The sequence below is a fragment of the Oncorhynchus masou genome, chromosome 6, assembly GCF_036934945.1.
Source record: "Oncorhynchus masou masou isolate Uvic2021 chromosome 6, UVic_Omas_1.1, whole genome shotgun sequence".
Taxonomy (NCBI): Eukaryota; Metazoa; Chordata; class Actinopteri; order Salmoniformes; family Salmonidae; genus Oncorhynchus; species Oncorhynchus masou.
Window position 1 is genome coordinate 62,515,270 of NC_088217.1, and position 27,766 is coordinate 62,543,035.

General features: G+C 41.0%; 2 long non-coding RNA genes across 2 annotated transcripts; both read left to right on the forward strand.

Moving 5' to 3' along the window:
- The first annotated feature begins 1,942 nt into the window (after positions 1–1,942).
- LOC135542419 (uncharacterized) lies at positions 1,943–6,565 on the forward strand. Its single transcript, XR_010456079.1, has 2 exons — positions 1,943–3,440; positions 4,623–6,565. It is a non-coding gene; the product is annotated as an uncharacterized LOC135542419 (long non-coding RNA).
- A 10,114-nt stretch (positions 6,566–16,679) lies between these two features.
- LOC135542411 (uncharacterized) lies at positions 16,680–24,056 on the forward strand. The gene is made up of 5 exons (XR_010456067.1): positions 16,680–17,248; positions 18,751–20,411; positions 21,344–21,659; positions 21,747–21,826; positions 21,956–24,056. It is a non-coding gene; the product is annotated as an uncharacterized LOC135542411 (long non-coding RNA).
- Positions 24,057–27,766: the final 3,710 nt, after the last annotated feature.

Below are 27,766 nucleotides of genomic sequence, written 5' to 3' on the forward strand. Positions count from 1 at the left end.
TGTACATATTCTTTATCCCCTTACACTGTGTATAAGACAGTAGATTAGGAATTGTTAGTTAGATTACTTGTTGGTTATTACTGCATTGTCGGAACTAGAAGCACAAGCATTTCGCTACACTCGCATTAACATCTGCTAACCATGTGTATGTGACAAATAAAATTTGATTTGATTTTGATTTGATTTGATAGTCAGGTGTGAAGTAATATGGAGGACCAGCCTATTCCCTATGATGTCAACTACAACAGAAATAACTAAACCAATCATTTGCGCTCATGACTTGAGTGATTAAAGTAAACCAACGTTTTGGAAATACATAACACAATCTAACCAAAAATCAAAGAATGCTAGCTATATGCAGTTATCTTAGCCAGCCAGCTAACATCAGCTATTTAGCCAACTAGCTATTAGCCTAACCAGTGTAGCCAACCAGCACGGTTATGGTCAGCGAGACCAACTACCGGAGACCAGTTAGAACCCAACTAACAGTAAGCCAAGGTGGAAAAAGTTACAAAACTCCTGTAGTCTAATTCACAGAAAACATGCTGAAAATTAGTGATGGGGAAACAAAGCTTCCTGAAGCATTGGCTCTTTCCAGCCAATTGTGTCAAAAAAAGGTTAATTACTCAAGGCTTTGAGCGACACAGAATTTCGAACAGCCACATTGTTATAGATGACATCCCCAACACGTAGCAGCGAAGCCATTGTGTCATATATTAAACCACTGGCCGTGTTCGAGAGCATAAAATCCATGCTGCTGTAATGGATGTGAAACGGCAAGCTTAGTTAGCGTTTCAATCACTGACGTCACTTGCTCTGAGACCTTAAAGTAGTAGTTCCCCTTACTCTGCAAGGGCCGCGGCTTTTGTGGAGCGATGGGTAACGATGCTTCGTGGGTGACTGTTGTTGATGTGTGCAGAGGGTCCCTGGTTCGCGCCCGTGTATCGGCGAGGGGACGGTCAAAAGTTAAACTGTTACACTGCGTTGTGGGTAAACGGTGACTGGCTGACTGATTTATAAATAATAATAAGTAGTTATTTATGATGCAAGGTGATTTGTAAATTAGTCAGTCAGCAGCCACCTGCACTGTCGGCTGTAATGTCGAACGAGCCCAATTTCAAACCAATCAGGTGTTCGACGAAATCATTCTTCAGACATCATTGATCACGTGCTGCTGATAAAGTTACACTGCTTTGAATTATGCCGTTTAGCAACTTCAGTACATGCCTCATAGCTCCAGTCTCAAACTTAACCCCATTCCTTCTGAAGAAGAGGAGGGCTGCTGGATGGAGAAAGAATCTCTCGAGGAAGAGGAGGCTGTTACAACACAAAAACAAGTAGAGGTTGAGGCTGTTACCATGAAAGAAGAAGAGAAAGACGTCTCCATTAAATAAGAGGAAGACTCGTTCAGAGTTAAAGAGGACGACGACGACGTTTCAGTGAAAGAAGAAGAGGAGGGGGAGGTGACTGTCACATCGAACAATGAAGAAGAGGAGAAAACTGGATATCCCAAACGCATCTTAATAACGCTCAACACCCGTTGAATATGTCCAGGTGTCAGTAAACGTAGGCAGGAAAAGCTCAAATTAAATTAAACTGCAGCACAGTTAATCACCAACGCTCTGGATAACATGAAAACAGCCTAACCAGCTCTGCTAGGGCAGTAAAATGGTAAGAGTGAGGTTTTCTCTCATTTGTGAAAGACCAGATGATGGCAGCAGTGGACAAGAATGGTGCCTGGCGTCAGAGGGAAGAAAATAAGAAATACAGGCTCTGGTGGAAGCTGCCACCAGAGCCTGTCAGGATCCTGTGGAGACAGGCCTGGAATGCTGAGCAAGATAAGAATGAGATGAAACATCTATTTCTGGAACAGTGCATGAAAGGGCTGCCGAACCAGGTGCGCACAGAGTGTGAAAAAGAAAGTCTTGAAGCAACTGGCAGAGGATAAGCCAGCAAAACAGTTGCCTCTAGCCAGCACTCCTCAACCTGCACCACAACCTTCTGGAGCCAACACCAGTGACACTGTTACTGCTGTGGTGCAGACTATGGCGGGATTGATGACACCCCAAAGGAATGCGTATGGGGGGCAACCACCTTCTACAGGATGGCCAAGCTACAATCAAGAGAGTTGAGCAGAGGAGTGGCTGAACTAAGTAAAGTACAGATGGAAGGAGGAAATTTGAGCATATACAGCAGGAGTGAAAGTGGATCCTCTGATAATGGAATCAGATGGACTGAGACAAGCCTGACAAATACCCAAGAGGAAGAAGAGGAGCCGGGGAGAGTATGGAATGAACTCCAAGACAAACTCAGAAAGGAGGAGGAAGCAGTGAAAATACTGGAACGGACCCTGAAAGACATGGAATGGATTGAAATAAAGCATAAAGAACAGACTAAGCTGAATCAATGCACACCGACATCAGGGCCAGGTGTACATTTCATAAGGCTTGGTACGCACAGCCAAGGAACAGAGGAATATGAAGATGGTAAAGACACCCCGGGTTGGGCCCCCACAGTGTGAACTTGACCAAAGATTCATCTGTGGCGTATTTGAGGGGGGCCTATGGGATCAACAGTCCGCTCCCGCACACCACACCAGGAGTAAGACCAAACAGGGTGGGGCTAACATGATGCTACTAAGACAACTACCTGGTGGACAAACAGTATACAAACCTTGGGCTCTTAGGGACTTGCAGACTCTAGTAGAAGCTCTGCCGCTACCAGAAGAGTCTGGATGTAGGTTGGTGAAGGCCTTTGAGAGCCTGACTGCAGCGGATGAACTGACAGTAGGAGACATGGTGGCTGTCATGAATAGATGCATGGGGGACCAGGAATGTCATGAACTCATGAATGATGCAGGGATGAGAGGGATGTTTGCCATAAAGAGTCCATTTGATCAATACCGCAATGGGATGTGGACTGCCATCAGGAGGAAATACCCCACTCAACCCAGGTCTCAGTTGATTAAATCATTGACCCTAGAAGAGGACGAAACTGTGCCGGTTTATATGAAAAAAGCCAGGATCCTGTGGAGACAGGCCTGGCTGGAATGCTGAGCAAGATAAGAATGAGATGAAACATCTATTTCTGGAACAGTGCATGAAAGGGCTGCCGAACCAGGTGCGCACAGAGTGTGAAAAAGAAAGTCTTGAAGCAACTGGCAGAGGATAAGCCAGCAAACCAGTTGCCTCTAGCCAGCACTCCTCAACCTGCACCACAACCTTCTGGAGCCAGTGACACTGTTACTGCTGTGGTGCAGACTATGGCGGGATTGATGACACCCCAAAGGAATGCGTATGGGGGGCAACCACCTTCTACAGGATGGCCAAGCTACAATCAAGATCCAGACAGAGGGGCTAACCTCTCCTGTTATAGATGTGGAGGCTATGGTCACTGGGCATGGAATTGTGGGCAGTCATCAGGAGTAGTCCGGAGAAGAGGTAGGGGACCTTTTGGACCCCAAAGGGGGAGTGGCCAATGGGGGACACGCAGGAACTCGGAGAGCTGGCAGGGTCAGAGAGGGGGTTCACAAGGTCAACAATACCAACAACCACAATGGATTGCAGGTTCAGTTTATTTGGAGAAAGATTGAATGAGTTACATGAAACATTGAGTAAATTTAAAACAAATGACTGGGGGGAGTACATTTCCATTTTCCCAGAGACATGATATCTTAAAGGGGTATACTCACATATGAAATATTACGTTTTTATTTTCTGAGTCTTAATTAAATAGGTGAAACCTTTTGATAAAGGAATGTTGTTTAATATAGTAAGAAACACTTATTTGGAGGGGTGGTATGACTTATGACCTCCATTGTAAATTTCCTTTGGTCTGATCAGCCTCATTGGAAAGTCATTTGGATGGAGAATCTAGGGTAATTTGTAATACTGATAATAAGGTAATTTAATTATTTTTTTTATTTCACCTTTATTTAACCAGGTATGCTAGTTGAGAACAAGTTCTCATTTGCAACTGCGACCTGGCCAAGATAAAGCATAGCAGTGTGAACAGACAACACAGAGTTACACATGGAGTAAACAATTAACAAGTCAATAACACAGTAGAAAAAAAAGAGAGTCTATATACATTGTGTGCAAAAGGCATGAGGAGGTAGGCGAATAATTACAATTTTGCAGATTAACACAAAAAGGCAGTGAAATTTACATTATAGTGTCATTATATTTTCTCTGATGAATGTGGTATGAAAATTAGCTAGGATAAGTTTTAATTATGGTAGACTGATGTTAAGTATTTGGGACATATTTTGAGCCAACAGGGCAGGGAAGAAATTGAGATATTTGTGTTTGGTTTTAACACCTGTGTATAGGAGGGTGCCAGTGTAGCTGTGTAATGGGGGAGGGTGTCCGTATGGGGATTACATGATAACCAATTCGGGACAGTTCGGGGATTGGAGAAGAGGGTATTCTTATAGCATAAGGGATCACACAAAGGTGGATAGGTTTTCCATGATATGGGGAAATCCTGGGAGCACTGTTGAACTCTGTAAAGGTGATGAAATCCTACTAACCATTAAGTCCATTAAGCTTTCTGATGCAGGAACCTATACCCTCGGTCTGGAAAGGGATGGGGCTGACACGATGGGTGTGTTCTCTGTAAAGGTGCTGCCGAGGCCACCGCGGTCCCAGACGAACCAGAGCCAGACCCAGACACACTCCTCCACCACTCCAGGCCTGACCCTGCCTCCACCAACTAAGCTACCAAATCCTATCCAGGTAATTAATGTTAAGGTTATCACAGATGGCGACCAATTGGGTACTGAAACTGGGTATGACGGTAGGGAAAAATATGTGGTTGACATACATGCAATATACTGCCAAGACATTACAAAGGAAGGACTGTGTTATTTGTGGCCATACTAGGCCTGTATTGGCTACTCATCCATTTGCCTTGGGGAAGGAGGTAGCTGTATACTGGAAAGTTTTACCATGTTAAACCTAACTCCACCCTTTGTAAGACTCTGTCTCTAGTGTTCCCGGAAGTCCCTCCTCAAAAGGCTCCATGGGGTGTTAAGACGTACGGAGGTAACTACAGTTGTATCACTGGTACAGGTAGGGGTTTTGACTCTGGGCGGTTGCCTGCAGCAGATTGTAATAGTAACATAACCATTAATGCCACCTGGCCAGTGAAAGGCTCGAATCAAACTAAGGGTGTTGCTGATGTATGGTGGATGTGTGGCCCAAACAGGCAGGAACCTGTCCTTAGAGGTAACTGGCAGGGTATGTGTGCTTTAGCCAGTCTGATAATACCACTAACCATTATTGAAGTTACAGCTAATCAGCTCCTGGGATCTACTAGAAAAGCACCTAATGATGTTCATCCGTACTCCAGATATAAGCGTGATACACCTTGGTCTGAGGAAACAGATAATACACATTTCAACCTACTAGGTGTGCCAGTAGATGTTCCTCAGGAATTCCAGGCCCTAAACAGGAATGATGGTTTATGGCATCAACTACCAATTCTTGGCTCCGCTATTGTAGATGCTAAACAGACTTCTTGGATTAATTAAATCTACTATAATCAACAGAGATTTGTTAATTACACCCACACAGCTCTTACTGGTATGGCTGAGCAATTGGAGGCTGCTTCCAGGACCGCCAGGCAGAATAGATTGACTTTAGATATGATCCTGGCCAGTCAGGGAGGGGTTTGCAAAATGTTTGGTGAACAATGTTGTACATTTATACCTAATAATACCAGTCCTGATGGGAGTATATCAAAAGCATTGGTTGGGTTGGACGAGCTTTCGGCAGAAATGAAGGGCATGGCTGGGGTGGAGGAGTCTGGCTGGATGTCTTGGATGGGGGTGTGGCTTGGTGGGTATGCATCAATGGTGGTTACTGGATTTCTGACCCTAATTCTTGTGTTTTTATTATTGATGTGTTGTGCTGCTTGCATCATACCGTGTTTTAAGAAGTCAGGCATGATGCCTTTGTTTGATGCGCCAGTTGGAGATGCTGATACTGAATCCAGCTTTCAGGGGAGGATGGGGCTGACTGAGGTTGACCCCTAGTTTGCTGTGGGTGAGGTCGTGGAATGATAACTTCTTAAATACATAACGTGTACGATATAACCTGTCCTCTCTTATGTGAAGGTTTAGAGTCCCTGGGTGGCAAGGAGCCCACCTGGTACTGTCACGGTTCATGAATCCACTGCCTCCCTCTCTCTTTCTCTCTCTCTCTCTCTCTCTCTCCCTCTCTCTCTCTCTCTCTCCAGTGTTTGTGTGGGCGTGGTTCCCAATCTCGGCCTGATTGTCTGCGCCAGCTGGAACCACTTATCTTCCCTTTATATGTTCTGTTACCAGTGTTTCTTGTTGTCAGATCGTTGTTTCTTCTCTGAGGTTGTGTCGTGTGTCCGTGCTCTTCTCTTGTGTGGATTATCTGCTGTGCTCCTTCCTACTCTTCCGGACACACTCCCCTGGTTTTCTCAGCACGTATCATTGGAAGATGCGCCCGAGTTCCTGGGTCGGATTCCTTCTGAGTACAGTCTGTCTGTCATGTTGCTGCTGTGAACTACATTCATTAAACCATCGTTGCTTGCATCTTGCATCCGCCTCTGTGTTGTAACAGGTACAGGATAGGAGTAGCTGAGAGGACCTGATGGTTTATAATAATGCTTTGCTTTACTCTGTTTTCCATGACCAAAGTTTTATCCTGTACCTAACATGTCAATAAACAATACAGTTTTATCCTATTTTTGGTAAGTGTCAAAAGGGGGAGACAAAAGCAAATATCATTTGTTGATTTTTCTTCTTCTATTTTTCTTTGATGTTTTTCTGTTAAAAAAATATAATAATAAACCTTTTTATTATTTTCAGGAAATGCTATTAACATGTTGGGGCCGCTGAAATAAAGGATAATGAGTTACAACCTTGTGGGTGTCAAAAGGGGGAATCAAAAACTCCAGTTTATATATGTTATTCAACAAAAGGATGTGCAATCACTTCATATATTCACAAAATAAAGGTTTAAAGTTCCTAGGTTCATCAGCAACCTAGTATATCAGATGGTGTGGTTACACCCCTTGGGTGTGTAAAAAGGGGGATTATGAGGATTCTGTGTTATGCAATATAGCCCGTTAGCATATATGTGATTGAATATTATCTGCTGTTGGCTTGTGTGCTTCTACACCTGCATTGCTTGCTGTTTGGGTTTTAGGCTGGGTTTCTGTACAGCGCTTTGAGATATCAGCTGATGTACGAAGGGCTATATAAATACATTTGATTTGATTTGTGGATGTATGTATTATCCAACATAACAATGTCTCAAGTCAGCTCACAGTTTCAGGGCCATGGGCCTTTCTCATGATGGAAAAATACAGAATAACATGAAGACAGGACCTGTGCAATGAGTTGGGGGAGCACATTCAGAACGTAGTGTTGCGAGAACAAACAGTCTTTTGTTAGATAACAGGAGCCAGGTGCCTGATAACTGTATATTCTACACAGCTACAGCGACTGACCGCTGAAGCGCTTAGGCGGCTGGGACCAGCCTCTGCCCCAACAATCAACGATAGGCTGGGTGAGTCTAAACCACGCCCAGTCTCTACTCTGACAGGCCGGCTCGGAAGCAGGAACTACTTCTGTCATCAGAGTATATTATAATATCTTTGTCAGGAACACGTCAGTTCTGTTTGCCCTGCGAGGTGGGACAGAGAGCCCGTATATAGGAAAATTGCATATACCACTTATTGCTTAGCTAATAAAAAATACATAGCATACAATCGGTGACTCATTGTCATATTTATCCTGATACCAGATTCGAATTGACGCAACCCTGACAGAGGGGTGGAACGTCTTCATTCCGTACTCCCTGTAGCATTTCGTCTGAAGTCCTGGAGATCCAGAAATCTATTTGCCGCCTTCACAATGATGTCTAGCTTCTTAGATGTTTTATTCGTTTAATATTAATGCAATTTATCACTGCAGCAGTGAGGGCAATGCAAACACAATTTTGTTGTTCGAAACTCCTCCATGCTAATGCGGAAACTGCTAGTTTTGGACGAAGGCTACTAATAATTTATTAATGCAATTTATCACTTGCTCAATTAACACAACAAAGTCCACCTCTTTCACTATTAGTGTGTTGGGATCCTTCTCCTGCATGGCTTCACTGCAGACTGTGGGACATGAACTACCTTCTCCTCTCTACTCCTTCGGCTATTTTCACTGCCTCCACATAGGACACCTGCTGGATGGGCCCGATCATCCTAGCTACTACGACCTCCTTTATCCATACAGGGCACTCCGGGAACGTGATTCCCATCACAAATACACCATGCTTCATCTGACAACGACATATTTATTCCTTCGACAAACACTTGCCACATGTCCAAACTTTTTTACAATTGAAACACTGCAGCGGCTTCTGTATATCTCACTTACCCAGGTTTTACATGTGATAGGAGAACCACTTCACCGAACCACAGTAAGACCTTCCGTCTATCATTCATTTTAATCAACGTGCGTCTACCTGAAATGTTTAACCTAAACCACACAAAGCTTTCTCCTTTTGCGCTGTTGACACACAATCAGTATCATACCGCTCCTGATCACTTGAACCGATTCCACTTTACCCAATTCATCCTTCACCATCTTTGAGACCGTTAACAGGTCACCCACAAAAACATCCTTGCTGATGATTCCCACTCTGACCCTAAACTGCTGTTCATTACCAACTTTAGCCCTTTTCACTCCACTGTTATTCACCATCGTCCACTCAGTCTCATCAACTGTACTCACGCCAAGATAATCCCTCAATGCTTCCTCCATTGCTCCTCCAGTCATCCCCCGGACTCCCTCGCTCTGTGCTGTGAAAGATGTGAGAGTTTGTGTTCTCAAAGTAGCATCTATATTGTTCTCGTTCCATCTATATTGTTATCGTTCCAGCACATCTGTTGCGTCACCAACTTTTCCCTTTCGTCTGCACTATTTGCTGTCATTTTCCTTCCTGATTTTCCTCTCTTGGATGTCGCCACTATGCTCCTACTCTGTCAGTAATTCCTCCCTGGTTTATTAATTGGTAGTCAAACAAGCCGGTTGGAGCCAATGTTCAAGGGGTATATCAATCTCCCCAGGGTAGCAGTAATACGTTGAGAGATTTGTCCACAAAGGGTTACCCCTCCCATATGTGGCTCATTATTGGGATTCATTGCTGATTCCTACCTGTAGCTCACTATGAAGTGTCTAGTGATACAGGTAAAGGGCCCTGTTGGAGATTGATGGTTGGTAGTGGAGTTGAGTGAACAAGCAGGGTTGGACATGGCCATGTTATTATCTCACACAGTCTCTGTGGTTCATATGAACCCCGTTCCTAGGAATTAGATTTGATTACAAATTGTCCCAGTCTGTTACCACAGAAGGGGCCCGTTTGACCCATTTCCAGCAAGGTTACGAGGCGCTTTGTCATTTCCAGAGTCAGTTTATTTTAGTATAGGACATGTCAAATTACTTTAGCTTCCCTCCAGGCCTGAGGGCACATGCTCACTAGTAGGCTTAAATTAAATATACGGAAAATACGAGTGGCAATATAGTCCGCTATTATCCTCAGTAATTTTCCATCTAGATTGTCAGCCCCCTGTGGCTTGTCATAGTTGATAGACAACAATACCTTTTTTCACCTCTTCCACACTGACTTTACAGAATTCTACATTACAATGCTTTTCTTTCATAATTTGGTCAGATATACTTGGAAGTGTAGTGTCAGCGTTTGCTGCTGGTGTGTCATGCCTAAGTTTTCTAATCTTGCCAATGAAAAAATCATAAAAGTAGTGGGCTTTGTGATGAATGAGCCATCTGATTCAGTTAATTTTTCCCAAAATTGTATGTAAGGTTCTCAAAAGCGTTTTACTTTGTCATTTATCTTTGTTTCATAGTGTCGTTTTTCTTTTTATTCAGTTTGTCACATGATTTCTCAATTTGCAGGACGTTTGCCAATCGGTTGTACAGCCAGACTTATTTGCCATTCCTTTTGCCTCATCCTTCTTAAACATACCATTTTTCAATTCCTCATCAATCCACTGGGATTTAACAGCTTTTACAGTCATTTTCTTAATTGGTGCATGCTTATTAGTAACTGGAATAAGACATTTCATAAATGAGTGCAGCGTCTGGTTGCTTCTCATTACATACCACAGAGCAGCAAATATTCTTTACATCATCAACATAGGAATCACCCGTTTTTATTAAATAATTGAGACACACAAATGACTTGAGGGAATCAGAGATCAAGATAGCATAACCATAAGTAAAAAACCTTTTCCTCCTCCCGCTGCTGCAGGCCTTCGAAAATTCTGAACTTATGCTCCTGAAGTTTCCAGTAATGGGCTACAACAGCAGTCGGCAACCTTTTCCATTTGTAGTGCCAATTTATCTGACCATTTCTACTGATCTGGTGCCAGTTATGATTTTCATAATCACATTTTACTGGAACAGTTTCATTTAATTTATAATAGTAATAATAATTATAAGTCTTTATCTCAAAATCATTATCTGTGATTAAGCTATATTCTATATAAATCAAAATTAAAATGCTACAAATCTAAATAACTTTTATTGCCATTGCCAACTATGTAAAAATAGCCTACATAAAGCAAACAAATAAAAACAGCTAGAAAATATCCAGATAAATTTAAATCACATTGGATGCGCCTGTCTACATAGAACTTGAAACATTATATCAACTATCACCTGACGGTCCGAAACTTGATTTAAAATATTCTGGGCCCTCAGGTTTCCCGTGCCCGTGAGTTTGGGACAGACACAGCTGTAGGATATTTATGTAAGGGATAAGAAGTAATCAGGTATTTTATGACATTTCCACTGGATCAGAGTATTACATTTTTCCTTTTCATGTCGAGTGGTTATCAAGAGTGAGAGCTGGAAATATTTTACAGATACTTTGAGGAACTATTGTCATTCGCCAATTTATTTTAGTAAGACTTTGTTTACTTGCTGTTTGAGGTGAAGAAAAAATTACTTTGAGAAGCTCCACAAATCATTAGTGGTGGTGTGTAAATACTATCAGACATCCCCAAATAGGTGCATCACTCTCTGCATCGCTCTCTGCCCTCTGTTTGCTAAAACGCAATTTGGTTGCAGAAACTCCTCCATGCTAATGCGGAAACTGCTAGTTATACCAATACCATAGATCTACTGTAGGACCCGTAACTTCACCTAACAACATAGACCTACTGTAGGACCCATAACTTCACCTAACATAGACCTACTGTAGGACCCATAACTTTACCTAACAACAACAGAGACCTACAGAAAGGTGCCTATATTGCAGATCAAAAGTTGTCTGGCACACTGCTTAGGATTTCATCAACTTTAAAAACGTATTTCTAGCATACAATCGTCGATGCTACTACTAATGTGAAAACAAGACAAAATATGACTTGTTCTTCACTTGACTGTCTTAAGACAAATGTCAAATAATTTACATTCATTACAGACGTCATTGTTTGTACAACATGATGGCTACGCTGTTGACATCACCTTTTTACTGTGGATTTTTGATGTTGTGAGCCTTAAACCACCTGTCTGACTTTTTGTTCACACAGGAGAGAGACGTGACTATCGTGGATCCTCTGGGGAGCCTCAACAACCTCATGATGCTGATGAGGCAGAGAAGAGTCTCTCCACCTCAAAACACCTCAAGAAACACTAGCAGAGACCCACAGGGAAGAAATCTCATTGCTGCTCTGACTGTGGGAAAGGTTGCAAATCTTCATCAAACTTCATCAGAATAGCTGTGATCTGTAAAATACATCTAGAGAATCCACACAGGAGAGAAACATTATAGCTATGATCAATGTGGGAAGAGATACTCTGATAAAAGAGCTAATCAAACATCAGAAAATACATACATGTAGGAGTTGTTTCATGATATCAATGAAATAATGTCACAATGTAGAATGTTTTAACATTGTAGTAGAAGTATTTTAATGATGTCACAATGTAGTTTTAATGTTTTTTAATGATGTCACAATGTAGAATGTTTTAACATTGTAGTAGGAGTATTTTAATGATGTCACAATGTAGAATGTTTTAACATTGTTGTAGGAGTATTTTAATGATGTCACAATGTAGAATGTTTTAACATTGTAGTAGGAGTATTTTAATGATGTTCTACCTTATCGTTTGCCCTGTTCAATTGATTGCAGCATGATATGGATATTAGCCTCGGGAAAATCCAGGCTCTGAATTGAAAGAGTATTATTTAACAAAAAGTGACTAACAAAAAAAGAGCTGTGTTACACTTACTGTGTTGGTGACCCACTTTAATCAAAATGCAGCACTTCAAAATGTAGCTTGCTGTTTTCGACAAGTTGAAAAAAAAATACATGGAATATGATAATTGTTGCTGATGTTTGTGTATATACACATGGACACAGTATAATAAATTGGTCTATAATCATTTGTATTAACAATCTAACATCACTCCAGTATTTCTTAACAACAATCAAATGCTAATTTTCTTTTTTCCACTACTGAAGAAGCATGACTCAAATGACCTCATATTTAAAACAGTCAGCCTGACAAAAGATACATGTTTTATTATTCCATGCCTCACCATTAAGTTAAGTATTGCCAATAAATATTAACAAAGGGGGGAACATTTGGTTTTGATTTTTATATTTACAATTTATGTAATATTTAGTAATCATAATTATTTATGCCACCAGCTGACCATTTTTGGGTACAATTATATTGACAATGTTGCCCTGCTTTTAGATATAATTATATTGGTGTTGTTACCCTTCTTTTAGAATATCAGGATTCATTCTCCGATGTGCCAACCTCAATGCATGACATTGGGAACTGGGCCCAGATCCAACAACATGCCTATCGACTGAACCCTGAAAAGAGAGAGAAGCTCCACAAGTGAGGTGGAAAATCCTACCGATATTGCATTGTCTCAAGGGTGGGCAGTCAGCAACTTTTGCGTTTAGCCAGTGTTTTTCACAATTTATTTTGTTCCAAGGGGACGAGAGTTCTAGAAAAATGTGGGTGTAAAATATAGCATATATTTGTTGTCTTAAGGGGAAAGGTGTTGCAGGCTTTGGTTTTTCCATTCATGTTTTGAGGTTGGACTTTATCACGTTTCGGTCGTTAGCACGTCTAGCTCGTTAACACGTAAGACGTACTGATTGGTGTCACTACGTTAGTCAGTATGTGTTACACCTGTTCTGGCTTGTCCATCTCGTTAGTGGGAAGGTGTTTCACCTGAGCTGGTCCAGGTTCTATTTAAGAGTGTCTGGCCCCGTGTTCCAGTTGTCTTGATAGATGTGGAGAGTCAACACCTTCAGTCGCTCTATCTTTTTGGTTTACTTCCGCTCTTTTAGTTTGGAGTGGGTTTTTCTTTTGTTTGCCTCTTCTTGGGCATATTTATCGGGCCTCATGGTGGGTGTCTTTTAGATCCCAGTTGTTGTGACGAGTCAACTTTCATTGTACACCCCCATAGTGTCTTTCAGAGCCCATCCTAAAAAAACAAGCTTATATTTTGGGCTGGATATTTTTAATCAATGGCATTTCCTTAGGATGCTTATTAGTCTTTAACTTAATGTTTTTTATCCTCTTATATTTGTGTACTAAATATTTGTTTATTTTCATTGTTTTTTTTCTTCCTGTGAAGCCATTGTGTTGCATCCATGTCTGATATGTGCTGTATAAATAAAGCTTGATTTGATTTGAACATATTGCAAAACAAATTAACCCAGTGACTGACCAATCAACAGACTCTTTGTCTGTCTTAGTATGAAAAACCGTTTCAATCCCACTTTTCCAGCCTTCTGAAGGCGTAGTGGAGTGGTAAACACCACCCCCGGCTCTACTAGGGGCTTGAGGTGGTCTCCCACAGCTCTGATTGTCATGTTCTGTGGCCTTGCTGTTGCATTACTTGACTGCCCCTGCAACACAAAAATAAACACATGTAGTCATATATTAAAACACTCAAAGTAATGGATATGGAGCATCTATGGCCTCAGTTACACCTGGAACCTAAATATGACTTCTGTCATCTGATCACTCTAATCTGCAATAGGTTCAGATCTACCAGGATGGGCCTTTGACATAGTCTGGAAGCATCCAGGCCACTGAATATGCATAAGCAATGTCAAAGATGAGCGGGGAAAAGTACATTTTACACAAGTGACCATAATAAATCAAATCCTATGTCACATACAGATGTTATTGCGGGTGGAGCGAAATGCTTGTGTTCCTAGCTCCAACAGTGCAGTAATATCTAACAATTTCACAACAAATACCTAATACACACAAATCTAAGTAATGGAATAAGAATATATAAATATACGGACGAGCGATGTCAGAGTGGCATAGCCAGATACAGTAGAATAGGATAGAATACAGTATTGTAACAGTTATGACTTGAAGTTATTATTTATAGGGGTGCCAGGTAGGTTGTGCCTACCAGAGAAAACATTGGTTTCTCCTTTTGGTTTGGGAGGGAATGAGTCCCATCTGGTCTGTCAAGTCTACACCAATACAAAGGACTTATTTAAAAGTCAGGATGGAATTACACTTTTCATAAACCCTTAAAACATTGGAACGAACTTGGAAAGAACTTCAAAAACAACTGTATTATTTTGCATGGGTTGTAATTACCAACATAAATTATTACACACACATAACAATATAACAAATAATGAGCTCTGGTTCCTCCAGAAATGTCCTGTTCCTCGGGCCTAAAAGAGTCCATGCTGGTAAAGGAGTTCAGGGAACTCAAGTGACCTTTGTCATGCAATGTTTGTCTGTTCATTCAAGTGTAGCGTAAACCCAGTATTAATCATACAATCAAAATAACAACTATTTTACCACAACTATAAAGCATATCAAATACTAATACTTCCTCACTTTCAGCTAACTACATAAATCATCATGGTCTTCATCACATCAAAAACAAATGAAATACCGTATACAAAAAGGTGGTGGTCAGTCAGACAATCCAATCTGCCAACAGATCTCCAGCAGAGAAAGGCCACTAAGAACAACGGAGAGGTGTAGTCCATGGACGCACAGAGTGGATCCGATCCTGGGTAAACTCTATTAGGCTACAAAATACACTTTTATAGGCAACAAAACAAACGGAATTGAGAAGCTTCGGAACTGAGGGTTGAACACATCCTCATTCACGTCTCAATCACAACCCCCTTTTTGCGCAGCTGATGCTGGCTATTTAATTGGGAATGAAAGGGGAAGCGCACTATTGGAAGGAGAAGCACTGAGAAGGTTCAGAAAAATTCATGTCCGTCACAGTATATATATATATGGGATGAGTAATACATAGACTAAGATACAGTAGAATAGGATATAATACAGTATATACTTATGGTATGATTAATACATAGACTAAGATACAGTAGAGTAGGATAGAACCTAGTCTGTTCATTATATACATCTACATGATGTATTGTTACACCATGTAGAAGCAGTATAGACCAAGTCTGTTCATTATATACATCTACATGATGTATTGTTACACAATGTAGGAGCAGTATAGACCTAGTCTGTTCATTATATACATCTGGATGATGTATTGTTACACCCTGTAGGGGCAGTATAGACCTGTAAGTCGCTCTGGATAAGAGCGTCTGCTAAATGACTTAAATGTAATGTAATGTAATGTAGTCTGTTCATTATATACATCTACATGATGTATTGTTACGCCATATAGCAGCAGTATGGAAGTCAGTGGGGGACAGAATTGTTGACACCCTTGATAAAGATGAGGTAAACGACTCTATAAAATAAAGAATTCATATATTGCGCTATATTGTATGTAAAAAAATAAAGGGAAATTATATCATTTTATACTAATACAATTGTTCAGGTAAAGATATATAGTTTAACCTGTAATTCTCAAAAGGTAGGGGTCTGAAATATTGGCACCCATGTTTTCAATACTCCAGCACCCTCCCCTCAGGAGGATAATGACACTGAAATGTTTTATGAGAAAAGAGAACACATTGGGTGGGATCTTAGACCATTCCTCCATACAGAATCTCTCCAGGTCCTTGATTTATTTTGTCTGCGCTTGTGGACTGCCCTGTTCAATTCAAACCACAGGTTTTCAATGGAGTACAAGTCCGACGACTGAGATGGCCATTGAAAAGGTTGATTTTGTGCCCAATTAGCCATTTCTTCTTTGTGGATGTTGATGTGTCTTGCTGGAAGATCCACTTATGGCCAAGTTTCAGCCTCCAATCAGAGAGGAAACGAGGTTTTGGGCTAAAATATAATGGTCGTGTGTAAAGTTTATTTATTTATTTATACAGTAATTTTTGCTCATCTTATCAAGGGTATCAATAACTAGGGGCTTATTTTGATATCTAGTTATTTGACTGAATCAGGAATACAGATATGGAGTAGATGTAGAGTTTGTTTTGAATTCTCAAAAAAAATCTGACCTAATCAAACAACACTTGTTGCTCTTTGTACGTGTTGATATAATATTCCTATTTAATGGCGAGGAAAAAAACGTTTCCCTAAACTGCTTGATAATATTATAATTCAATGAAGAAAGAAAAATAATTTTCCCCCCTCAACTGAGTTTCCTCCCTCCAGACAGCAGATGGTGATATGTGTCTTTCAGGCGATGTTTCTACTGTGACGTGTAATCTAGTGGACGGAACGCTTCTTCAACAACTGCAGCCACCTCGGTAGCTCGCCAAACAACAACGTCGGAACATTAAAGTACTTTGGGACAATTTCGTGGTTTATTTGCCACTATGATTTAAACATACTTATGTGGAAACAACTAGCTACCCAATTTAATTTAATATTTACGTTGTAAGTCAACGAGCTGGCTGGTTAAGTTAGCACTAGTCGAGTCGCCAATGCTAACTAGCTATTATCCCCGACCATGAGTTCACTAAGCTACTCTCCTCCTGCTGAAGAAGAGGTGGTCTGCTGGACAGAGAAAGAAGCTCTCGTCAATGAGGAGGCGGAGGAGAAAGATGTTTACAATACATAAACAAGTAGAGGGTGAGGCTGTTACAGTGAAAGAAGAGGAAGACGCCTTCAGAGTGAAAGAGGAGGAGGATGTTACTGTAAAAGAAAATAAGGAAGATGCAGTTTTTGGAGTGGAGGATGAAGTGAAAGAAGATGAAGACGTTTTAGGAATGAAGGATGAAGAGGGGGAGATTACTGTCACAGAGGACGAAGAAGAGAAGACTGGAGAACTGATTAACACCAGTAAATACAGTGAGTACTATCTTATAAAACAGGGACATTGATCTGATTAACACCAGTAAATACAGTGAGTACTGTCTTATAAAACAGGGGCACAAACTCTGCAGTTGTTGAACTAATGTGTGTTTTTTAAAAGGGCATTCTACACTTTAATATGTTTTTGTACTGTCGGAATTGTTCATGACGTCCTCCAGTGATTAAAAAAATATTTTCCCGTTGAAAAGTGATATATAAATAAGGTAAAGTATAAACACACTAAAAAAGGGAAAGAAACACATTTTGAGAAAATTGTGTTTTTTGAGAGAACTGCAAACGAGAAGCAATGAGTGATGTCATAGTAAGGCATTCAAGGAGTTGGCTTGATTGGAAGTCGTGATGTCATCCAATAGGAGACTGATCTTCATGTGAATATTCATTATTCTTTTTAAAAACCTTCTTGTTCTGTCAAGTTGGTTGTTGATCATCGCTAGAAAGCCATTTTAAAGCCTTGCTATAGACTTTCATGACAATTTATGTCCAAACTGTAAATAGGCCACTCAGGAACATTCAATGTCATCTTGGTAAACTCCTCCAGTGGATATTTGGCTTTCTGGTTTAGGTTAATGTCCTTTTAGTACAGTTTTTTTTTGCATTCAGATCTCTGAAATGCACTCTAACTACGTAACATTTAGTGCCTCCTTATATTACACTGGAAAAACAGTTTTCGTGGGCACAGAAATCCTAAATCATTTCAGATTATGCAAAATCCAATGGTTCTAACCGAGATTCACCTTAACTTTATTGACAACACCCAAATCGATACTGTCATTAACATGGTTCTTCAATAATTACATATAATACTTAATACTGTAGCTGTTTAGTTACAGTCACATGTTCAACTATCATCAGCTGATCCAGGAAATCATTTTTGAATTACTTAGCTCATAATGTGTAGAGAACTGTTCCTTGATGGATAGGCTATTGTACAACACACAGAGATATTTTCCTTTATTCAGGACATTTAGAATGACAACACATTACTGACTAGCCTAGTGGGATCATGTTTCACCTGAAATATTAAATGATTTATTAAATGATTTATAGTTCTACATCTAGGTTGTTATTAGGTGAAGTTATGGGTCCTACAGTAGGTCTATGTTATTGTTAGGTGAAGTTATGGGGCAATTTGTTAAATACTTAGTGGACAAACCCTCATTGTCCGGCTGATGGCAAAGCTTGCCAAAGAGCATTTTGCTGGTTGAAGTATTTTTTAAGTCTAAAGCAGTTGATTTGCGACAATAACACGAACATATTAAGCAGGACATTCAAACGAGCCTTACAATTATAATCCAAAAGTAATGTGAAATTCACTCATATTTAACCTTGAAATGGAGGCTCTTTTTACTGTCAGCCTATGAGAACTCCCCTGAGTTTTCCCCCACGGTGGTGAATAAGTGAATAGACACCTCAAATAAACAGTGGATTTCTGCTGTTGTGGGCCTTTAACCATCTGACCGACTTTGTCATTCACACAGGAGAGAGACGGGACAATCGTGGATCCTTTGTGGAGCCTCAACAACATGATGCTGACGAGGCAGAGAAAAGTCTCTCCGCATCAGAACAACTCAAGAAATACCAGCAGAGACCTACCAGGAAGAAATCTCACTGCTGCTCTGACTGTGGGAAAATATTAAACTCTTCAGTAAAACTTAAAATACATCAAATAATTCACACTGGAGAGAAACCTTTTGGCTGTACTCAATGTGGGAAGAGTTTTATTCGGCAACAAACTCTGAAATCACACAGAGAATACACACTGGGGAGAAATCTTATAGCTGTGATCAATGTGGGAAGAGTTTTACTCAGCTAAACACCAGCAGACACACACAATTCTACACAAATTACCTTCATAATAGCAAAGAACAAATGTGTGTCTGAGGGGAAAATAACTGTCATACAGCCAAAAGTGGTGAGAAATTACACCAATACCAGTGGAGAATTTTCACTAATGTAAATAAACATAGATGATGGAACATATTCCCTTTTGCTGACGTGATGAACCACTAAGGGAACATAAATATTTACCATAAAAACAATCTGTGACCTCTCACCTCTCTGGCTGTAGAAGTGTTCTTCCTAACCAGTCCCTCAACAGCTCTCTGACTGAGCTCCACCCTCACTGGGTCTTCAGAGGAGAGGAATGCTGAGGAGGGATGGAAGGATGAATGGATCAGTCAGTCAATAATGTGTCGAGCTGCTGTTTATGCAGTCTGACAAAATCACTATTTTAGTAGTTCATTAAAGTAAATAAGGCTTTATGACTGCTGAATACCAACTTTCAATCACTTAGATCATGTATTTTCAGATAGAGATACATCCATGGGACGTCCCTAGCCCATTGAAGTTGACATTTAAAATTGTTACGGTAGGGTTTAGGGTAGGGATGTCCCAAGGATCCTGGATGTGCATTTTTTTTTACATAGCAGGTGATGGGTTCTGACTTCTGAACTTGAAAATATGAAATATCCTTATGTGAAATTGAATGAAACAATATGTATGTTGATGCTAATATGATGTACAATATTCCATGATGTTTCTATATGATAACAATAGCGTAATATATTTAATATGCCATATAGCGTTTCAATAATTACTTTAAATTAACTTAATCATTATGATTCAACATCAGTTCACCGTCTCACCTCATACTGCATTGGAGCAGCAGCAGCTGACTGCCCGCTTCAACGTCAGTTCACAGTCTCACCTCATACTGTATTGGAGCAGCAGCAGCTGACTGCCCGGTTCAACGTCAGTTCACAGTCTCACCTCATACTGTATTGGAGCAGCAGCAGCTGACTGCCCGGTTCAACATCAGTTTACCGTCTCACCTCATACTGTATTGGAGCAGCAGCAGCTGACTTGATCGTTGATGCTAATCATCGTGTTATGAATCTGAGAATAAATAGATCCGACTACAACTGCAAAAATGAAGGGTTCAACTGGAGTTGTTCTCAGATTCCCTAAAAACCGCAGGGTTCCTTGGCCAATGAAAAACAGCCCCAAAAGGTTCTTCAAAGAAATTGTTAGAAGGTGGGCTCATCGAGGAACCTCCGTTGTTGCTGGACTTCTTCCGGGAACTTCGCAAATACAACTGAAAACGATGGTGACAAGTTTGTATGAGACAACAGTTAAAAAGGTTAAGTTGGGTTGATGTTTGGCTCTGAATATGTCTAGAAATAATTTATATAATATTAATATAACCTACTAATAATGAATAGCGAAGACAATGATGGGTTTCTGTGAATATCTTAAATAACGTTACTATAGTTAATTACCGTAAATATTAGAAAGCCGTGTATGACCGTCGGTGTTGTATGAGCTACAGTACAGTACCGTTATCTAGCTAGATAACGTTTTGTCCTGACTAGGCACAACAAAGTTTGGATTATTTACCTCAACTATATTCTTTCCCATAAAGCCAACATGCCTTTACAGTCATTAACGTAAGTTTCCAATCTAGAGCAGTTCTCACTTTTGTGGTAATGAACTAGCTAACGCTAACCAACTAAGGACGGTGACCTGTCCAGACCGATGTCACAACGAACTGAATCGTCAATGGAGGTCTTCCTCTTTTTAAAGCCTGCTACAGCATGCAATACTATTAACTCACAAGGGGGCATAACGTTACATGGACAATACTATCCCATTTTGGAAACGTTACATGTACGTCCCCTTGTGGAGGGAAATTAATATCTTAGATAGCTGTAGATGGGATTCAAATGCATAATGGTATTAATACAATGTCGAGACTTCCTCTTTTGTATAAATGCCCTTTAGAATCTAAACACAGTATTGCCACGCAGCAAAATGTTGAGTATAATCTTTCAAGTCAGACTGAGAAAATATTGAACAATTTGTGTACAAAGATATCTTGAAATGTGATATTAGGCCTATATGGCAGTACTGCATTGGCTAGTGCTTTCTCCAATATGTTGTTCTATTTTACATTACATTGTATGTCAATGCCATTTATCTTTCAATATATATTAAATATATATATATATATATATTTTAATGCTTGTAAGACTATTCTTTGACACATTTTCTCTTCCTTTGAAATTCTTATAGGACAAAACATGGACGCAATGCGACTGGGATCAAGAAGGTACAGATATATTGTAGGACAGCTGCATTTGAAGTGTACATTAAACCTACATAGCAGTCAATACAAACTGAAACCTATTAGCATACAAATGTGTGCAAATGATCTTTTCAGATCTTCTAAGAAATTAATCAAGTCCATGAAATGAATGTAGACAAAAATATAATTCAAGGTCAACATAGGTGTGCAAAAATACAATTCAAGGACTAGAGAGAGAGGCGAGGCAGAGGTGAGGACATCATCCTGCTATTTTGACAGTCCCTGATGGACAATACAGAAAAGGTATTTGCTCTTATTCCTTCCCTTTCTCTAATGTATTTTGTAAAAAAAAATTGCAAGTGTAGTAAGATCATTGCTTTACTTTACTAGGCCTGGAGACCACAGCAGCGATTCTGCTCTTGCCCAACCTCTTCAATGAGGACCCGAGATGCCTTTATGTACATGTCAAAGTATGCCAATGCACCAATCTGTTTCTTCATAAACATTGGTGTGCATGCTTATATAAAACTACAGCTGAACATGTGTTATGTTCTTTGTTAATTGTATGTGTTAATCTTTTCTTACTTTTGTTGACACAGATTTCACCGCTCTTCACTCCTTTACTGCACATCGGCAGAAATCCATTTCACCGTGAGAGTGAAATCCCGCTGGCCTTTAATGGGGAGAACATCCACGCCCTCGAGGACGTCTCCATGGGACTTGGGGCTCTGCTACGGCTGTATTTTTTTATTATCCCTTAAATTTCCCAAAAATGTCAGAAAAACACTTGTTCTTAAGTTACTGTGTTCTGGGGAGAAGAGAAGTTGGGGTGAAGTTACCAGGGCTGGTCATAAAGATGGCAAACTTCCTAACGTAACTAAGTAGATACAATACACACACTAAAGCTGAAAAATCTGCATTTAGCATCAAGTCTACAATACTGTTATTTTACATATGATTTATTTTTAATGTATGCTGTTTTTATTGTACATCATTATTTATATATACACTGCTCAAAATAATAAAGGGAACACTAAAATAACACATCATAGATCTGAATGAATTAAATATTCTTATTAAATACTTTCTTCTTTACATTGTTGAATGTGCTGACAACAAAAATCACACAAAAATGATCAATGGAAATCAAATGTATCAACCCATGGAGGTCTGGATTTGGAGTCACACTCAAAATTAAAGTGGAAAACCACACTACAGGCTGATCCAACTTTGATGTAATGTCCTTAAAACAAGTCAAAATGAGGCTCAGTAGTGTGTGTGGCCTCCACGTGCCTGTATGACCTCCCTACAACGCCTGGGCATGCTCCTGATGAGGTGGCGGATGGTCTCCTGAGGGATCTCCTCCCAGACCTGTACTAAAGCATCTGCCAACTCCTGGACAGTCTGTGGTGCAACGTGGCGTTGGTGGACAGAGCGAGACATGATATCCCAGATGTGCTCAATTGGATTCAGGTCTGGGGAACAGGCGGGCCAGTCCATAGCATCAATGCCTTCCTCTTGCAGGAACTGCTTTCACACTCCAGCCACATGAGGTCTAGCAATGTCTTGCATTAGGAGGAACCCAGGGCCAACCGCACCAGTATATGGTCTCACAAGGGGTCTGCGGATCTCATCTCAGTACCTAATGGCAGTCAGGCTACCTCTGGCGAGCACATGGAGGGCTGTGTGGCCCCCCAAAGAAATGCCACCCCACACCATGACTGACCCACCGCCAAACCGGTCATGCTGGAGGATGTTGCAGGCAGCAGAACGTTCTCCACGGCGTCTCCAGACTCTGTCACGTCTGTCACGTGCTCAGTGTGATCCTGCTTTCATCTGTGAAGAGCACAGGGCGCCAGTGGCGAATTTGCCAATCTTGGTGTTCTCTGGCAAATGCCAAACGTCCTGCACGGTGTTGGGCTGTAAGCACAACCCCCATATGTGGACGTCGGGCCCTCATTACCACCCTCATGGAGTCTGTTCTGACCGTTTGAGCAGACACATGCACATTTGTGGCCTGCTGGAGGTCATTTTGCAGGGCTCTGGCAGTGCTCCTCCTGCTCCTCCTTGCACAAAGCTTGAGGTAGCGGTCCTGCTGCTGGGTTGTTGCCCTCCTACGGCCTCCTCCACGTCTCCTGATGTACTGGCCTGTCTCCTGTTAGCGCCTCCACTACGCTGACAGACACAGCAAACCTTCTTGCCACAGCTCGCATTGATGTGTCATCCTGGATGAGCTGCACTACCTGAGCCACTTGTGTGGGTTGTAGACTCTGTCTCATGCTACCACTAGAGTGAAAGCACCACCAGCATTCAAAAGTGACCAAAACATAAGCCAGGAAGCATAGGAACTGAGAAGTGGTCTGTTGTTACCACCTGCAGAACCACTCGTTTATTGGGGGTGTCTTGCTAATTGCCTATAATTTCCACCTGTTGTCTATTCCATTTGCACAACAGCATGTGAAATGTATTGTCAATCAGTGTTGCTTCCTAAGTGGACAGTTTGATTTCACAGAAGTGTGATTGACTTGGAGTTACATTGTGTAGTTTGTGTTCCCTTTATTTTTTATTTTCCCTTTATGTCATGAAAAGCACTATACAAAGTAAATGTATTATTTATTATGGTCTGACATGTCTGCAGAAATGTTGCAATTGTGTAAGGTGTTTTGTTTGGTAAATTGTTTTGTAAATATTGATTCACATTTGTGGTGCCACTAAAACACAATGAATTATTTAAATCAATATTGTTATTGAAATATTTTTTTTACAATGGAGGGAGGGTTGACAGGGTGTTTAAAAAAATGAACCCCAATAGGTTCTTAGAGGAACCATAAGGGGTTCTTCAAATAACTTGTAGGGGTTCCCCCACAGTTTCAATTTGAAGAACCCCTTCAGGATACTCCAGGAGCCTTTAGTTTTTAGAGTGTATATTCACAAAAGTCACCTTGTCCGAGAGACATTTACATAGTTATACACAGCCCCATTTGGGATGACTATTTTGGGGCAAAATAGCAGCCACAACAGACAGACCTGATATTGCCCATAAATCGACGTCATGTGCTGACTGGGTATGACCAAAGTTATTCTATTTAGCTACACTTTGTAGTACATTTTTACACTATTAATGTTTCTGATGCCACATTGCCCGTTTTCAAAGGGAGTCGATGGTTTTTAGGGACAGTCGGTTTTTAGCGTTTTGTCTGAAAGTATTTTCTCAACTGGGGCGCCAGGGTAGCCTAGTGGTTAGAGCATTGGACTAGTAACCGAAAGGTTGCAAGTTCAAATCCCCGAGCTGACAAGGTACAAAATCTGCCGATCTGCCCCTGAACAGGCAGTTAACCCACTGTTCCTAGGCCATCATTGAAAATAAGAATTTGTTCTAAACTGACTTGCCTAGTAAAATAAAGTAAAAAAAAAAAAAAAAAAAACTGTGATACCAACTCCAGTCAGCAGATGGTGATGTGTGTTTTCCAGGTGATTCTGCCACTGTGATGTGTACGGGATGCTTCTTCAACAGTTAGTCAGCCACCTTGGTTCACTCTAACTTTATGGAAAAAGGTTTATACAATAAATCTAGCATCTCCTCTCATACTGGGAAGACCCCCCTCCCCCCTACCCTCAAGTGGACAAACTCCCATCAGTTTCTGAGACAACTGCCCAGACTTTGTAGACTGTTTAATAATGCTTAAACCTCATCTTTATCAAATGATCCATTACAGATACCAACTCAAAGCCTACGTTCGTCTATATATTGGTTGTTTAAATTGTATCTAATTATATTCCCAGTATTACTTTATCAAATCTCTAGTAATCAATTATACACTCACACAATTCATCCTATTTTCATATATTCACAGAATCCATATAAAACATAAAAAATTCTCAGGTAGTCACAACAACCATTCCATAGATTTTTCAAGGACTCTCCACAGCTCTCCAAACATACTCCCAGCAGAATAAAAAAAATAACTTTTGTTTCCCAGACAAGACCATGGTCTCTGGGAGGTTAGAGAACTGTTGAGGATCCCAGGGCAAAATCAAGCCTCCCAGGAACTATAGACCTTCCGCTGCTTTCTAAAATATCATCCTGCTTATTATCCAAATATCAATCATCTGATTAAGCATATTTCTATATGTTACTATCTAATTGTCAGATTAAGACTCATTTCCACATTCACACAACTCTCATATCACAGTTACACAATGCTATTCCCAAATATACCTAATCAACTAGTTGTTTTTCAACAATATTTTAACCTGCAGGAATATTTTCACATTTCACATTTCTATCTCATGGTTAGTTCCTAGGATAATGTAACTCATATATTTACATCTTTCAATACTTCTAAAATGGGGTCCAGGTTTAAAACAATTACAGGTGCACCTAACTAGCTTATACTATATCATAAATGGTCTTACCTAGTAAACACAGATTCTAGTTTTCATCCAGTTTACACAGAAAGATGACTCGGCCCCGTTACCACCTCCAAGGTCGCCCCCCCCCCCCCCCAAACAGGAATACACACTCAGAACCTACTCCGTTGGCACTGTTTACACCTCCAAGGTACCACCCCACACAGGAATACACACAAGGCTTTTCTAAAAACGGCACTTGTTTTGCTCACCTTTTTCTTGTTTTTAAACTACTCTCCAGATGTGGTATCCACTCGACTCGCTGCCTCTCAGATTAAAGGTGGGTCCATCTGCTCCGTTCCCAAAGTGTGGTCTCCCTGAGATTCCAAGTTTGAGGGAACCCTCGTGCACCATTTACCCAGGTCGTCAGGAGCGGTCACCAAGTGAAGATTCACATCCCCAAATGTGGTTGTTAATTTCTTTAATATCAATTGAGAAGACAAACTTATCACACAAGTCAGGGTTATTCTTAAACTAAATCTTTATTAACTAATTAATAAGGGAGGAGGTCAATACAACACACACACACAAAGTGAATCAATTGAGTGCTCTACGATAATGATGGCTGGTCGACGAATCACCCCCAGATAATTAGTTGAGAGCCATGAGACAAAGGTCTTTTTACAGCCCCAAAACACCCCTTTCAACCTACACGACGAACAGATGTATAAAACGGGTCACAAGGTTAAGATTCATATGAAAGATACTGTCTGCTGAGAATTAAGTATCTGCTGTAAAAACAGTACTCTGTGTAGAGACCAGGGTCTGGCCCTGGGGTCATCTCTCCCTGGTACCATATAGAACAGAATCATTAACTCATAATCTGGAATGCGGTCTCTTTAGGTTTTATCCCCCAAAAGACATTGTAAATCTCCTGTCAGTGTTATCTCCCAGAGGCCAATCCTCAGTAGAACACAGACACAATAGTTCTAAGTACCCTCTATTGTGTTGCATAAAACAACCATTTGACGCAATAAAAGTATTATAACATAATCTTGCAGTTTTGCTCTCAGTGTCCACTGAAAGTTGACATGTAACAACAACTAGAACATAAAAGACACCCACCATGAGACCCACTAAATCTGCCCAAGAAGAGGCAAACAAAAGAAAAACCAACACAAACCTAAAGGACAGGAAGCAAACCAAAAAAATGGTGGTTAAAATAATTTATTACAATCAATACCATTCATACTATTACAAAATCATAATTCTCATTCATTCTTAATTAATTCTATTTACAAAAACATCAAACAAAAACAAACCTCAGGGGAGCATCGTCACTCCCCGTCATACCTAACCAATACCTAACCCTTTCCCTATCCCCCCTTCCCTAATCTATCCCCTTCCAAACTCACTCTAACACTCCCAGCCCTAAACCCCCTTTCCACCTCTCCCGTGCCGCATGCTTCCCCCACTTCCTCTCCTCCCTCTTCATCCTCCCCCTCAAATCACCTTCCACCCTTCTCACTATCCCTTCCACCCCCCAATCTCTCCCTGTCTTGACTAAATTCTTCCTGGCTTCCCACAGTCCCTTTTTAAAGAGACTCATGAGAAGCCAGAGCAGAAACCTGTCCCTATCCGTTCCCTTTGCTCTCCCTACGCCTCTCTCTAGCCTAGCCCATGTCAAAACAAAATCACTCCTAACCACACCTAGCATCACCCGTGCCCTAGCCCAGACTAGTCCGGCAAAGGCACAGTCCCAGAAGGCATGGCGCACAGTCTCCTCCCTGCCACAAGCAGATCTTGGACAGGTGGGGGATCGCACCACACTATACCGGTACAAGATGGAAAGTACCGGCAAGCACTTATGGAGGCCCAACCAATTCAGGTCCTTGAGCCCGTTGTCCAGGCCCCGCGCCTGCACTCCCTCCCAGACCACTGACGAGATGCCCGCTACAGGCGCAGGACTCCCTGCCTGCCTGACAACTTCGTACAGGTGCCTGTGATCCAAACCTACTCGGGCAACTTCAACCTCGGGGTGCGCACGCAGCCACTTTGCC